This window comes from Crotalus tigris, unplaced genomic scaffold (assembly GCF_016545835.1).
Source record: "Crotalus tigris isolate CLP2741 ecotype Arizona unplaced genomic scaffold, ASM1654583v1 scf7180000018716.860359, whole genome shotgun sequence".
Lineage (NCBI taxonomy): Eukaryota > Metazoa > Chordata > Lepidosauria > Squamata > Viperidae > Crotalus > Crotalus tigris.
Window position 1 is genome coordinate 464692 of NW_024097164.1, and position 14695 is coordinate 479386.

Below are 14695 nucleotides of genomic sequence, written 5' to 3' on the forward strand. Positions count from 1 at the left end.
GCATTAATTTGTTTTCTCTTAGTTGTCTTTGACATACTTGTGATCACATGCTCTTTCAGTTATTTAATTCAGTTTTTTCTCTTTAATATCACTCTTAATTATGTGAAGTAACAGAAATTATTCACTTAAATACAAACACATTGAAAAACAGTTTTCATAGTCATACGATTGCCCAAATCTGATAAATACACCATTCTATCTCCAGCAAATAAAGACATCTTTATATGACTATAAATTTATTTTTTGAAAAATTGTAAACAAGAAAGACATATCTGTAACCTTGCAAAACCCAATGATGGCAAAGCATGTAAAACATTATGCACATAAATTACTAGTAACAAACTTATTCACTCACATTAAGCCATTTGTAGAAAATCATGGCATATATCTCTATCAAATTTGTATGACATCATCAATTTCTCCTGGAGTTAAAAAAAGTAATATTACACAGGATATTAGAAAAAAAGAGTTAAGAATTAATGTAATGAAACATTTCATTATTTATTTTATTTTATAGTATTTATTTCTCTATGTGCTTATTACTGATAATTATAGTTTGATCAGGCAAAAGCATCAATGTATCCTTCTGTTTTGTTTTTTCCACCCAAACAAAACTAAAGCATTAGCAGGGCTCTTATTTTAGAACAAAAAACTCCTAATATCAGAAATTCTGATCTCATGAAACATGCAGACTTTTATCTGGTCTATAATACAAATATCTTAATTTAAACTAAATAGTATGTATTTGTAATGTGCTCTAAAACATTTAGTTGGAAGCGTCCAGCATGGAAGTCTACCTCAGCAATCTAAATATTGCAATGCTTTCTCACAGAGTTTAGGACAACCTAGTTATGTGATCACCCCACTACCTTAGAACATGCCTAACCAAAAGGTTGAAAATAATCTGCCATCAGGTCATCCAGTGAATTTCATTACTAGCCATACACCAACACAATTCTTTGTGCTCTTCTGTAATTCAAGATACTGATAATACTGAACTCAAGTCCTAGCATACTGAGTACTACCTTACTTCTCCACCCCATCCCAGTGTAGCATTTTGAGATCAATGAACAATAAAAATGCCTATGTATGTGACTTATACATAGACCTGTATCAAATTAATACTAGGTTATTAGGTAGATCACACAAATAGTTAATGTCAGGTTTCCAAGAAAGGAACTATACATTTTTTATTATTCCATTGAGTCATTTGATTTTAACAATATAAATGACCAAAATTGAAACTTTTTTTGCAGTAATCTACAAGCATTGAAATGCATACAGTTCAGACAACTTAATCACTATTTCTTCATTTTGAAAAATTCATAAATTGCATAATTATTCAAAACAATATCCCATAACATCATCTGGCATGTCTATGGATGCATTTGCAAATAGATCCTGAATGCTATCTACTGGTATGATAAAATAATGCAAATTAAATTGCTAAACCAAGGTTCAAAATACAATGCCAGCTTAACAGGCTTATCAAATTAGAATTTTTAAATGTGCTGTGCATGCTGCCTTTGCATCTTGAAAGAAGGGTAGATTATACATCTAATAAATTCATTAAAAATGTTTCATAATACCTTTCTGCACATACATTCATTTGGAATGAATCCTACAGAGTTTTCAAGCTATTTCCAGTTTACTTAAACTGAAATCACAAAAGCTATTCAAATATCATTTTGAAATTTAGAAAATGTACACGCAGCTATAAAAGAAATTACAATCTGCGTAGGAGCGCATGAAACTTACAAATTCATGGAATATGTGCTAGTCTTTATTTTGCACCACTGGCTGGGATGCTAACTCACCTTCTACTATCCTCTATAATTTTAAAATTAACTCTGCCTGAATTCCAGTGGAGTTGGGAAACTAATAACTTTAAACAAGTAATAACATAACTCCCAACATAACCTATTTCCTAAAGAAGCATAAAGTCCATCCAGCATTACTTGACAGCTTCACACCCAGACAAAAGCATCCTAAAACCAGTAGTTTCTGCCTTGAGTTCTGGGTGCGTGGACTACCATCTGACACATTTTTAGTTTTCCAAACTATTCTGATACTTGCATTTTAGCTGAAAATCCAACTCTTCTAAAATAGGCTATTATGGGAGATACGTTTCTCATGAGGATCTCATAATAGGGAATCTGCAGAATAACTGCCAGGAGTTAAAATTAGACAGTCTGGAAGAACACCTGATGCAAAAAAAAAAAAAAAAATTGCCCAGTTCTGAGATAGGTATAAATATCTCACGCCATCCTCTCTTAATTTCCAACTCTTTCACCTTGAGACGATTTGTTTGACTTGTAGATGCCCCCCCCCCTGGCTACAGTTTCAACAATCAGAAGGAATTTTCTCAGTACGCTAGAAATATATCTGCCCTCTGCCTCCGACTGCTATCTCTCACCTCTCCTCCAAGTGACATCCACCTAAAGTCCACATCCACGAAGAAAAATTCCAAAGGTCGCAACTGAAAAAGGAACGAGAACCAATTTATTCTTCATAACGGATCCTTAATTTCAAATTTGCCTGGTCCACCGACACCGTGCAGGGCAGAGGGAAAGGCGGCGGCGGGGGGGGGGGACCGCTAAGGTGCCAAGTCCTTTTAAAAACATGTCACATGCTCAGATAAAGTTCAGATGAGATTCCACCTCTCTCTCTCCCCTATTGGTCGACGAGAAGAGCGGAGCCTCGATATCGGAGTCCGTAGCGAACTTCCATTGGACAAGTCTTTTTGTCAGTCACCCGGCAGGCGACATGACTGATACAAAGTTGCTGCGACACAAGCTAGAAAATGTATCTCCTCTTAAAGCTGTAGAGTCTCTGTAGCAGAGCGGCTCGCGTCGCTTCCCTGTAAATTTCCTCCGCCTCCCTATCGATGCCAGGAAAAGTGAGATTTAGGAATTGATCTTTGCAACACTAACAACTTTCATGATAACAACAACAGAGGGATAAAGGTAGCTTCCAAAAGGGAAACTCGCTCAGTTCGGCCTCCGAATGAGAGTTAGAACTAGAACCCACGCCCTCAAGCTGCCAGCCTTTCCTAAATTGCATTCCCTCTAACCGTTTCCTGTTAAAAAAGAAAAAGAAAAAAGAAAAAAGAAAGCTAAGATCCGAATTGGGAGGGTTCGCTTCTCAAGTCGCTCCTGCGCGCCTCTGGGGACATGCTCTCCACCTGTATCAAGGTAAGCGCCTGGGGAGCCCCCTCTCATCTGCCCTTAAACCCACTCTGGGAAGCAAGGACATGCACGTTTTCATCTCATGCAGTGAAAAATCGCCACGCTTACAGGGTAGCAAATCCAGCTTGTCAGAGCAATAAGCAGCTTCTCCCCCCCCCCACTCAAAAAGAAAAAAAAAACCCAAAAGCAAACAGAAACCTTATTAAGAGGCTCAAGGACTTGCCCTCTGGTTCTCAGATTGGATTTTATTGCGTCTAGTAGATTCTTTGCCAACTGCTTCTTTGGATTTTTTTTAAAGTTGCACAGACTGATAAGTAAAGGCCATAAAAATTAACTCCCAAACTCTAGCCCTTTAGCAGGTTTTGGAAACATTTCATCACATGCTCCATCTTTGTGGCCAGAGTTTCTAAATATATATTTAGAAAGACAATGACATCCTCTCCCTCCTTTTATTGGACGGGCAGAAATGCCGCATGTTTTCAGTCTTCATGGAAAACTGCTCAACTCCACACACCCCCAAATTTTTGACACCCCACCCAAACGGCAGCGGTGTTAACATTCCCCCCTCCTTCCGCCAGGAGACAGCTCTTTCCCCCTCCCTTCCGTTTGTGTACACACCCTTTTCGATCCAATTTCCCTCGATAAAAATGCCCAACTCCTCCTCCCCCCAAAATAAAATAGCCTAGAGAAATAAAGTTTAATGAAATTCCAAGCAAGCCAAGCTGCAGAAGTCCACCGATGGCACGCGAGACAGAAATCACTCCAAAATAACACTTTTCCCAAAGCAAAACGTGCTTAGCGATTTTTTTAAGGAAAAAAAAAAACCAACCCGCCCCCTCCCAGGCTGTTTTCTTGCAAAAGGGGGGATCCAGCTACTCGAAAATATAGATTGACTCTCTGAGATGTCACGTGCCCTTAATGTTTTTAGCCTTTTAATACATATTGATCCGCGTTTTTTGGAGCCTGGAGCACCTGAACACCGAGCTACTTTAGTTCCGTTGCCCCAAAGGCCGAAATGCTCTTGCGATGCCTTTCTCTTTCCCCTCCCCGCCCGCTAAGTTTTAAATTGGATTAAGCGAGGACTGGCAATGACCTGGAAGTGCCTCTTCTGCATGTTTTGGCTCAGAGAGGCACTTCGTCTGACTACGGCTACCTAGTAACCCTTCTTTTATTCTCCGTGCAAGGACATTTTAATTCCTCTCCAGAAGAACTCTCCCTCGGTCACTCTGTCTCTTTACCTGTCCGCCTTGGGACTCCGGTCAAAAAGATGGTGCGGCGTGTGGCTTTTTCCCCCCCTGGACTCACCTTCATTTTTCTACCTCCGTTTCGACTTGGCAATGGCCGGAGGAGCAAGTCCTCCGAGTCCGCTCCAGAAAGCGGCCGATTAGGGAAGAGTAGCAACGAAGAAGGTGGAATCCGGAGAAAATCTGGCTTAAATCCCGAAGGAGACGGACCAACCCGCAAAGGAGCTCGCTAGAGATTTCCGAAGCGGCGTCTGAAAAAAAAATCAAAAGCAAAAAGCAATCCTGCTAGCTTCTCTCAGGCGACCCAGGGCCGTTCAACTGGAAGCGGAGAAGTCCACTTGGTTGAGCCTTCCTCGGTGACAGTTCTCTGCAAGGAGGGCCGGCTGAAGGGTCTTCCCCGGCTGTCACATCGCCGACTGCGGCTGAAAGGCGGCGGGGAGATAAAGCTCGAGCATCGGATCTAGCCGTGGTTTCAAATTCTTATTTGGAGAAAAAAAAGAGGGCGGAAATCCCCCAACTTATTCCAGGTAAAAACTCCCGTCTGCGCCTGCAGCTCCGTCGCCGCCGCCGCGGGAAGAGGTGGATGGGAGGGAGAGCGAGCGAGCGAAGGAGAGCGCAGCTACCGAGGGTGTAAACTTTTCTCTCCCCTCCCCCGGCGTCTCTTCAGAGCAGCCCAGTCTGCGCGGGTGTCCTTCCTTCCTTCACCTTCCCTCTGCTGCCGCTGTTTTTTCCTCACTCCTCCTCCTCCTCGCTTCCCAGTATTTTTCTCTCACGCTCGCACTCTGCCGCTGGAGCTGCGTCCCGGTTTGCGGGGCTGCTGGAAGGAGTGGGAGGAGGAGGAGAGGACGAGCGGGAGGGGCACCCAGCGCTCTCTCTTTCTCCCCCCCCCCAGGCGTATCTCGCGGCGAGCGGCGGACTCTCAGAGCCAACGAGATGGCCTCTCCGCCTCCTTCTTCCCGCCCCTCGGGCTCGAACGGGAAGGGAGAGAGAGGCGAGCGCCACACGGACTGCCCGCCACCGGCTTTGCCGTCCGGTGTCTGGTTCGGGCTGAGCGACTCGGACTTGCTTATGCGCACAGGCGGAGGAGGGAGGGAGGGAGGCCGGGGAATGTGCCAGGCCAGCCAGCAGACGGAGTCGACCCCATCGTAGATCGCAGGGGTGGTGACGAAACGCTGCCCCTACGAGAGACGCGAGAAGGTGGCTGTCTGCGGCCTTTGCTCTTGGTAACTGCTATCTGGCCGCTTCTTCCCTCCACCTTTGCTCCACTCAGCGATGCACAACAGGTTTTTGTTTCCTTTTCAACCCTCCTCCTCCCTGCCCGTGTCTGTACACGTGCCGGCTGGAGGAAAAAGGAGACGCGGCTTACAGGCAAAGTTTATAAGGCTGCCTATTTAGTACCCGGCACCGAAGAGATTCGCAAGGATTCGTTGCTTAAGTTCTAACAGATACAAGGATATTGGTGGTTTTTGTGCCATCCTGTATATTAAGAGTTCGGTTATAGAAGAGCATTTATGAGTTGAACTTGAGTTAGAAAAGAGGGAGAAGGAATAAAGAGGAGGGGCAAGGATAGGGAGCCAAACCCCCTTCCCAAGCATTTTTCTCCCTCCCGTTTATGAACCGTGTTGCGTCCTTGGCGGGAAAACAGACACGAGAAGCAGCTGGAGTTCTCAGTTTCTTTTATTCAGCGTTCAGCTTACAGGAAGATGGCTTCTGCCTCGCCCAAACGCCTCGCAGCCTCTTATATAGGCAACTCCCGGGTAAATGGGTTACTTTTCCCGCGCCAGCACCCGCGCATGCGCACGGCGCTGGCGACAGCCTGTCTGGTCCCGGGCAGCTTTGCACCTGCCCGGGACTGCCTGCAAACGCCCGAGCCGTTTGCAAAGGCTCGGGACATAACACCCCTTTCCCCCGGGCTAAAACTACTACCAACATACAACATTTATTTTATATGACATTTTGCTCCCCAGTGCTCCCACTGTTTACTGGCCTTTGCCTTGCCAGCAATGTTATGTAGTCTTCTAGGTACTTGGGAGATTTCTTTGCTCTCTGTGACCTTCTTAGCTGTGGATTACTGGCATAAGTCCCCTGACTGGAGGGAGGCGTGAGCCTGTTCTCTCTATTGTGTCCTGGTGTCTTCCAAGGACTGTGCCCCGATGCCTGGCCTGCTTGCTTGCCCACCGGGCTCGTCAGGCCAGGGCTTCTGTTACTTTGTGACCTGGTTGACCTACCTAGCTGTAGACCCTCAGGCCCCTTGAAGTGATAGCCGCTGCTGGGCGTCTCTGTAGAACCTCCTAGGTCAGTCCAAGACCTGTCAGGAGGCTGTCCATTCCCTGAACCCCATTCTGTGTTCGGGCTCGTGTGGGTTTCTGTACTTTCCCAAAACTCAGGTGTTCCCTGATTTGTGCTAGGGTTGTTGTAGTCGGGACTTGGTTCCTCGACTAACTCTGTGTATGTTTGACCCCCTGTAGGATTTGGGGTAAGGTCAGGCCAACCTTGGGAATTGTGTGCCAGTTCTCTTGCGGGGAATGATTTGTTGGGATGCCCCCGGGTATCCTCCGTTGCTGGAGTGCTGTGTGATGTGTGTGGAAAGTGAGTATGCCCCCGGGGTGACTCCCTGGCTGGAGTAGGCGTGAGTGCCTGTTGTGTGGGTAAGCTCCATGACTTTCTTTTCGGAGCAATTGCAGAACCTTGGGACGGGCCGTTTGTGGCTCCCTCAGTGGAGATGGGCAGTAGCTCTTGCCCTTCCCTTTGCTCCAAAGGGTCCCCCTCCCCCCCTGGAAAAGACCCAGGAGTCTCAGCAGAAAAGTCTCGCCTAGAGCGAAGTTGGTCGATGTGCCGACGCAGGACACGACCGTTGTCCAGGGCAACCTCGTAGGAGAGAGGACCTGTGATCCTGGACACAGAAGCGGGGACCCATGTATGACCAGGCCCGTAATTGCGAGCCCAAACCGGGGCACCCACAAGTAGTTGTCTAGGTGCCCTAGGATGTGAGGTAGATGAAGGCAGTCTGTCCGGATGCAACCGGTCAAGTCTAGTAGTAAGTTGGCGCCCCCAACGAAGTTCAGCTGGACTTCTCCCTGTAGAAGTGGACGGTGTGGTGCGATAAGAAAGGAGAAAGTCAGCCAACCTGTGATGCCAGTCCCCGTAGGTGAGTCTCTTCAAGGCGTCCTTTGCGATGCGCACCATGCCAGCCATACCGTTGGTGGACGGGTGAAAAGGCGCAGACGTGGCATGACGAATCAGGTTTGCCTGTAAGAAAGCTTGGAATTCGGAGGAGGTGAATTGAGGGCCGTTGTCGGACACAATGACATCTGGCAGCCCGTGTGCAGCAAAAATCCCCCTCAGTACCTGAATAGTCTTTGCAGTGGTGGTGGATGAGACAGGCACAACCTCAAGCCATTTTGAATGGCTGTCAACAAGGACCAAGAAGAACTGGCCCTGAAAGGGCCCAGCGTAGTCAATGTGCACCCTAGACCATGGGGACTGTGTTTCCTCCCATCTATGCACAGGAGCTTGGGGCATCTCTGGGCGAGATCGTTGGCACAGGTGGCATGCGTGTACCTTAGCCTCAATATCTTTATCTAAACAGGCCACCACAAGTGGCTTCGTGCAAGAGCCTTCATACGAACAATGCCAGGATGACCCTCGTGGAGGGATTCTAAGACCCTAGTCCTCATTGAGGTGGGAATGACAACTCTGTTTCCCCAAAGCAGACAACCCTGAGAAAGGGACAGTTCGTTCCTTTTGGACCAGAAACTCTGAAACTCAGGACTAGGGCAGTGCTCAGGCCACCCGGACAGGACCCAGGAGCGGACACGTGAAAGTGTGTGATCTGTACCTGTTTCAGCGGTAACATCCCTGGCACTAAGAGGGAGCTCGGGCAAGGCTTGGATTGATAGAATGTTGACAGCTGGCGCGGGGTCAGCTTCTACTACTGGCAGAGGCAATCTACTGAGGCCATCAGCATGGCCCATTTCTTTCCCAGGCTTGTGGAGTAATGAAAAATCATATGCAGACAAAAAATAGACCACCTAAGCATTCTAGGGGAAATGATGTGGGGAGTCTGCTTACGTGTGGTAAACAGTCCCAGCAGAGGCTTATGGTCAGTGAAGACCGTGAAATGCCTGCCATATAGAAAATCGTGGAATTTTTTAATTCCAGCAACAACAGCCAGAGCCTCCCTGTCTATCTGAGCGTAGTTGCGCTCGGCAGAAGACAGTGTTCTGGAGTAGTATGCAATAGGAACCTGAGTTCCATCAGACCTGAGGTGACTCAGGACAGCTCCAACCCCGTAGGGGGACGCATCACAAGCGATGCACACAGGAAGAGACTCGTTGAAATGTGCAAGAACACTGTTAGAAGTGAGCAAGGCCTTGACTTCTTTAAAGCAAGCCTCATGTGCTTGTGACCACAGCCACACAGCTTGTTTGTCTAGTAGCCTGTGAAGAGGCTCAGCTACACTAGCTTTATGTGGAAGAAAAGAATTGTAGAAATTCAGGAGGCCTAGGAAGGCCTGAAGTTCGGCCTTAGACTTTGGCCTGGGTGCTTCTAAAATAGCAGTTAGTTTGGATTCAGCAGGATGAATCCCAGCAGCATCAATTTTGAATCCCAGAAATTCAGTAGAAGGCACCCCGATCTTGCATTTGTCTTTTCTGAGCTTGAGGCCTGATTCCCTGAATCTTAACAGGACAGCCCTAAGTCTTTCAGCTAGAATGTGTGTGGAGTCTCCTGCAATCAAGACATCGTCAAAGTAGGGGCAGACCCCTGGTATACCTCGTAGTGTGTTTTCCATTACGCTTTGGAAAATCCCAGGAGCGACATTTACTCCAAACTGTAGCCTTTTTACTTTAAAGGCTCCCCTGTGGGTCACAATGGTCTGAGCTATGGCAGCATCATCATCAACAGGCAGCTGTTGATATGCTTGAGCTAGGTCAAGCTTTGCAAAAACACGCCCCCCCTTGAGAGAGGCCAGGATGTGACTGACCACAGGAACAGGATAGGCATGTTGCTGCAATGCCTTATTGAGTGTGCATTTGTAATCAGCACAAATGCGAATGTCCCCATTTGCCTTTAGAGGCGTGACAATGGGGGTCTCCCACGGGCTGGAATCAACAGGTTCTAGGATTCCCTGTTGGATTAGTTTGTCTAGTTCAGTGTCAATCTTACTTTTTAAAGCAAAAGGGACCCTTCTTGCTTTAATCCTAATGGGAGTGACAGTGGGGTCTAGCTTTAAGGACACAGGTGGTCCTTTGAATGTGCCCAGCTGGGGGCTGAAAACATCTGCAAATTCTTTGCAGACTTCCTGTAGGTCGAGTGTTTGTAAGCTGTTGAGTCCTGTGACGTGTATCCCCAGGGCCTCAAACCAATCGAGTCCTATGAGACTCGTTCGTTCACCCCCTACTACTAATAAGTCTAGTGGACCTTCAAAGCTCTTGTATTGCACGTTAAGGGTGGCCTCCCCCTTAACACACACTCTTGAGTTCTGAAAATCTGTTAATACAATATCAGAAGGCCTTAACTTGGCCTTAGACCCACTACTGGAACAAATCTTCCTAAATGTATGCAATGAAATGATGGACAGGGCAGACCCTGTGTCTAGTTCCATAGATAATGGAACCCCTTGTAGCTTCACGTTGAGTGACAGCTTTTTCTTCATGGGCTTGTGTGTGCCTGTTCTACAGATGCTTCTTCGCGAAGCGCAAAACCCTACCCTATTCTGGCTGGGGAATCTGGTACCTTTCAGGCGTTCTTCTTGGGGTTGTGCCTTTCGTCGGCTCAGACACACAGCTGCAATATGCCCTTGTTTGCCGCATGCCCGGCAGGTAGCGGAGCGGAACTTGCAGTCGGTTCTCCTGTGGCGACCTCCACAGCCGATGCACTTGAGCAGAGCCGAAGAGCTTCCCTTCTGGTTCTCTTCCTTCGCGGGGAGTAGACGGTCGGTTCTCTTCCTTCGCGGGGTGTAGACGGTCGACTTCCTCGTCCGGATCCTCCTCGGAGTTTCGTCGGACGTCTTCCTGGTGCACGGACGCACCCTCTGCACTGTTTCTGATCGGCCGCATGTTTTTGATGGCGCCGCCTGCTGCTTCTTCTGCGGTGACTTCCCTTAAGGCGTCTTGGAAGGATAATTCTTCCTTTGCGAAAAGTCTCTGTTGTAGCTCGCGATGCCTTAACCCGCACACGAATCGGTCCCTCAGTCGTTCCTCGAGGTCCTTGAACTCGCAGGGCTTGGCGGCCTTCCGTAGCGCGGCGATGTATTCCTTGGCTGTTTCACCGGACCGTTGATCCCTCTGCTCGAAGGTGTGGCGCCATGAGATAACGGACACCTTGGGGTGGAAGTGCTCTTTCAGCAGCTTCTTCAGGTCTGCGTAGCTTACAGACTCTACTGGAACAGGTGCTACAAGATTTTCTGCGATTTCGAAGGCGTCTTGGCCGCAAACGCAAAGCAGGGTGGCGGCCTTCAAGCTATCTTCCCTCACTTGGTTTGCCTTGAAGTAGTTCTCCATTCTGGATACGTAGGACTCCCACCGCTCTGGATGTGAGACGTCGAATTCCGAAAGCCTTCCGATTTTCGCCATCTTCGGATCTTCAGGAGACGGGTCTATCAGCCAGCCTACCCCCGAATGCGCACCGGATTGGCGGGCAGCTGCCGAGTCGACGCCGTTCCTCTTCCGCCGCTCAGGACTCCTTGGGTAAGCTTACACTTCTTCCTTTCCAGGTAGTGCAAGGCATCCCACCTTCGTCGCCAGTGTTGAGTCCGTGGCGGGAAAATAGACACGAGAAGCAGCTGGAGTTCTCAGTTTCTTTTATTCAGCGTTCAGCTTACAGGAAGATGGCTTCAGCCTCGCCCAAACGCCTCGCAGCCTCTTATATAGGCAACTCCCGGGTAAATGGGTTACTTTTCCCGCGCCAGCACCCGCGCATGCGCACGGCGCTGGCGACAGCCTGTCTGGTCCCGGGCAGCTTTGCACCTGCCCGGGACTGCCTGCAAACGCCCGAGCCGTTTGCAAAGGCTCGGGACATAACAAACCGCTTCAAGTTAACAGCTGCTTCTCTTAAAAAGGCAATGGAGAGATGCTTCTCTGTTACCCCACGTACCGGTAGTCTTAACTGGTGTTTCCAAATCTGTTGGACTAGAACAGGGGTAGGCAACCTCGGCTCTTTTATGACTCGTGGACTTCAACTCCCAGAATTCCTGGCTCAGGAATTCTGGGAGTTGAAGTCCACGAGTCATAAAAGAGCCGAGGTTGCCTACCCCTGGACTAGAAGACCTCCAAGGCCACTTCCAACTCTTGTTGTTCTGTGGTCTTGTATTCTAGATTATCAGCTGCATTTAAATAGCCAAGTGTATTTTATGCTCCTCAGAAGTGCAGTTATATTATTCATGCTCCTGTTAGTGAACAGTACCACAGGTCGAATACTCACATGACAGCATAAGTTTTTCATTATTTTTATATGAAATACTTCCATATATAAGCCATCCTCATTTAGTGACTGTCTTGGACAGCAATCACAATAAGGATGCTGATGAAAAAGTAACAGTATAACCAATCCTCTCATTTATGACTTTCAGAGGCCCATAAAGCAAAGGAAAGCTGAAGATTGCAAGCACAGTCACAGTTTCACTTAGTGATCACTTTGCTTAATATCTGAGTTGCTGGTCACAAAGGCAGTCACTAAATAAGGATTATTGTACTCTTTAAAATTACAGCTTGATAACCTGTATTGTAATAGTAAAAAAGGAGAGTGTTGGTTTCAAAAATTTAAATGTGAGACAGTGTTCCTCAAATTTAAAGGGTGCATTCAAATCCATTCTTATAACTAATAATTTATAGATTTTGATTTACACTGTTGAGAATTCTTAGCTACTGTTTAGGAATATTTTAATTGCAGGGGTAATTATTTGAATCAAGCAATTACTGTTAATGAGCTAGTAAGATAGAATGAGCAGCAGGAAGTGAGGCTGGCATGTATTAAGAGATAGCTTTCTGCATCAGAGTTGCCTTTCAGCTTGATGTCTTAAGTGGTGAGGGTAGTGCTCCTGGGTTGGCATTGCCAGGAAGATCTGAGAGTTCCCTGTTTAACTGTATTACCTGTATGTCTTCCTAATGTCTATATCAGGGGTCCCCAACCTGCAGTCCGTGGCCCACTACTGAGCTATGGCCTACTGACCACTGGGCCGTGGAACAGGCTAGCCAGTTTGTGCACATGTGTGCACACACTCACCCCCACTCGTGCTAGCTCCGCTGCTGCTACGCAAACGGGGCGCAGTGTGGCAAAAATAGGGTGCCACTGCTATACAAACAGGGCGGTGCACAGCACGAAAACTGGGAGGTGTGTGGCGCAAAAATAGAGGAGAACCAGGCTTTGGGTGGTGTGAAAACCGGGCAGTGCCCAGTGCAAAAATGGGGAAAACCCAGGCAGTGTGAGATGCAAAAATGGGCGAAAACTGGGCAGCACACAGTGCAAAAATGGGCAAACCGGGTGGCGCATGGTTCAAAAACCAGGCAGCGTGTGGTGTGAAAATGAGGTCATACACAGCACAGAAACGAGGGGAAACCAGGAGGTGCACAGCATGAAAACAGGTGGCATGAAAACCGGGTGGCGTGCAGCGCGAAATCGGGGGCAAACCGGATGGCACGCGGCATGAAAACTGGGCACCGCAGGGCATGAAAATGGGGTGATGCTAGCGCCCACGTGGAAAAACCGGTGCGGTGCTAGCAAGTGTCATGTGGTGCTAGCACTGTCCCATTTGCGTCACGTGTGCTCATGGCCCCATTTGTGTGCGTACATGTGTGCATGAGTAAAATGCTTTCTCCCCCTTTCTCTCTGGTCCGCCAACCAAGAAAGGTTGGAGACCTCTGGTCTAGATCAGTGTTTCCCAATCATGGTAACTTCATGATGTGTGTGTGGACTTCAGCTCTCAGAATTCCCCCATCAGCATGTTGTCTAGTAGGGAATTCTGGGAGTTGAAGTCCTGCACCTTGACATGGCAAAGACTGAGAAACACTGATCAAATAAGATTTTTAGCTGACTGAACACTGGAATTGTGGGTCATACTAGAAGGTACCATGTTGAAAAATATTGTCATTTTAAAAAAAGTATATTATAAAAGCCCAGTACATATTCCCAAGACACTTTTTTTTCAGGCTTTAGCAATGCTGTCAGGCTCTAAAACTGTGTTTCTCAACCTTGACAATTTTAAAGCATGTGGACTTCAACTCCCAGAATTCCACAGCCAGCAATGCTGGCTGTGGAATTCTGGGAGTTGAAGTCCACATGCCTTAAAATTGTCAAGGTTGAGAAACACTGCAGATGTATACATTGTGAGCAGAACTGCTAAGTTTATAGTTAAGGCCTTTGAGCTAAGAACTCGTTATATTAAACAGACTGGGTTTCTTGTAATGTGATGTATTTATCTAAATGCTGATTCTTTGTATTTACCACATATGTATTTTATTATTGTATTTTCTTTTATTTATTTTACTCTGGAATTAAATCATATATTTTATTTTTATTTTATTTTAACTTTTGATGTGGCCATAAGACTAATCAATTAATAAACTACTATCACTGCTGTCAATGCTCTCGAGTCATTTTTCCTCTCTCTAAACTGTCAAGGAAAGCAAAATGGTGGGAAAAGAAGAGAGAACATTATCTAAGACACCCAGAATAATGGGGAGTTTAGCATTTTTTAAAATTTATTTTTACCCTGCCCTTATTATTTTTATATATAAATCAAGGTGGCAAACTTGTCCCAAACACCTTCCTTCTCCTACCCACAAAAAAAAAAAAAAAGCATTTGATGATCCAGGTTTATCAGAAGAAAATTGATTTGGAGCCATGATAGATTTATAGAAAGTGCAAAAGGAAAGCAGATAAAGGTAAATTGTTTTCCACATATAGGCAGTCCTCACTTAGCAATCTAATTGTAGCCTGCAACCCTGTCACTAAGTGAAGCAGTCATAAAGCATGTCAGAAGTGCCTACTTATGATTGTAATTGTAGCAGTCCCTGTTGCCATTGTTAGATAAATCCTGTGCAGTCATAGCATGCCCCAATCATGCAGTTGCCATTTGTGACCTCATCCTGGCTTCCCCATTGACTTTCTTTGTTGGAAGCTGGCAATGAAGGTCCCAAATGAGATTAATGTGACTGAGATGCTGCAAATGTCATAATTGTGAGCTGGCTGCCAAGTGTTCAAATTATGATCACGTGACTGCAGAAATGCTATAATGAGCCTGTTGTCAGTCCTCATTCAGCGGCC

The 14695-nt window shown here is 46.7% G+C and overlaps 1 protein-coding gene and 1 long non-coding RNA gene across 6 annotated transcripts in view; one reads left to right on the top strand and one right to left on the bottom strand.

The window, feature by feature from the left end:
• Positions 1-6168, bottom strand: part of NR3C2 (nuclear receptor subfamily 3 group C member 2) — a 166949-nt gene extending 160781 nt beyond the window's left edge. The window contains exons 1-3 of one of the 5 annotated variants that reach the window (XM_039355663.1): positions 4494-6168; positions 2417-2479; positions 356-422 (exon numbers count right to left, since the gene is read on the bottom strand). The gene's annotated coding sequence lies outside the window, so the exon portion shown is untranslated. Of the gene's footprint in view, positions 1-355; positions 423-2416; positions 2572-4493 lie in introns of those variants that run through there. The other 4 variants (XM_039355664.1, XM_039355665.1, XM_039355662.1 and 1 more) reach the window with 4 other exon arrangements.
• Positions 6169-11356: 5188 nt separating this feature from the next.
• Positions 11357-14012, top strand: LOC120313596. The gene is made up of 2 exons (XR_005558188.1): positions 11357-11556; positions 11676-14012. It is a non-coding gene; the product is annotated as an uncharacterized LOC120313596 (long non-coding RNA).
• The last annotated feature ends 683 nt before the right edge of the window (positions 14013-14695 follow it).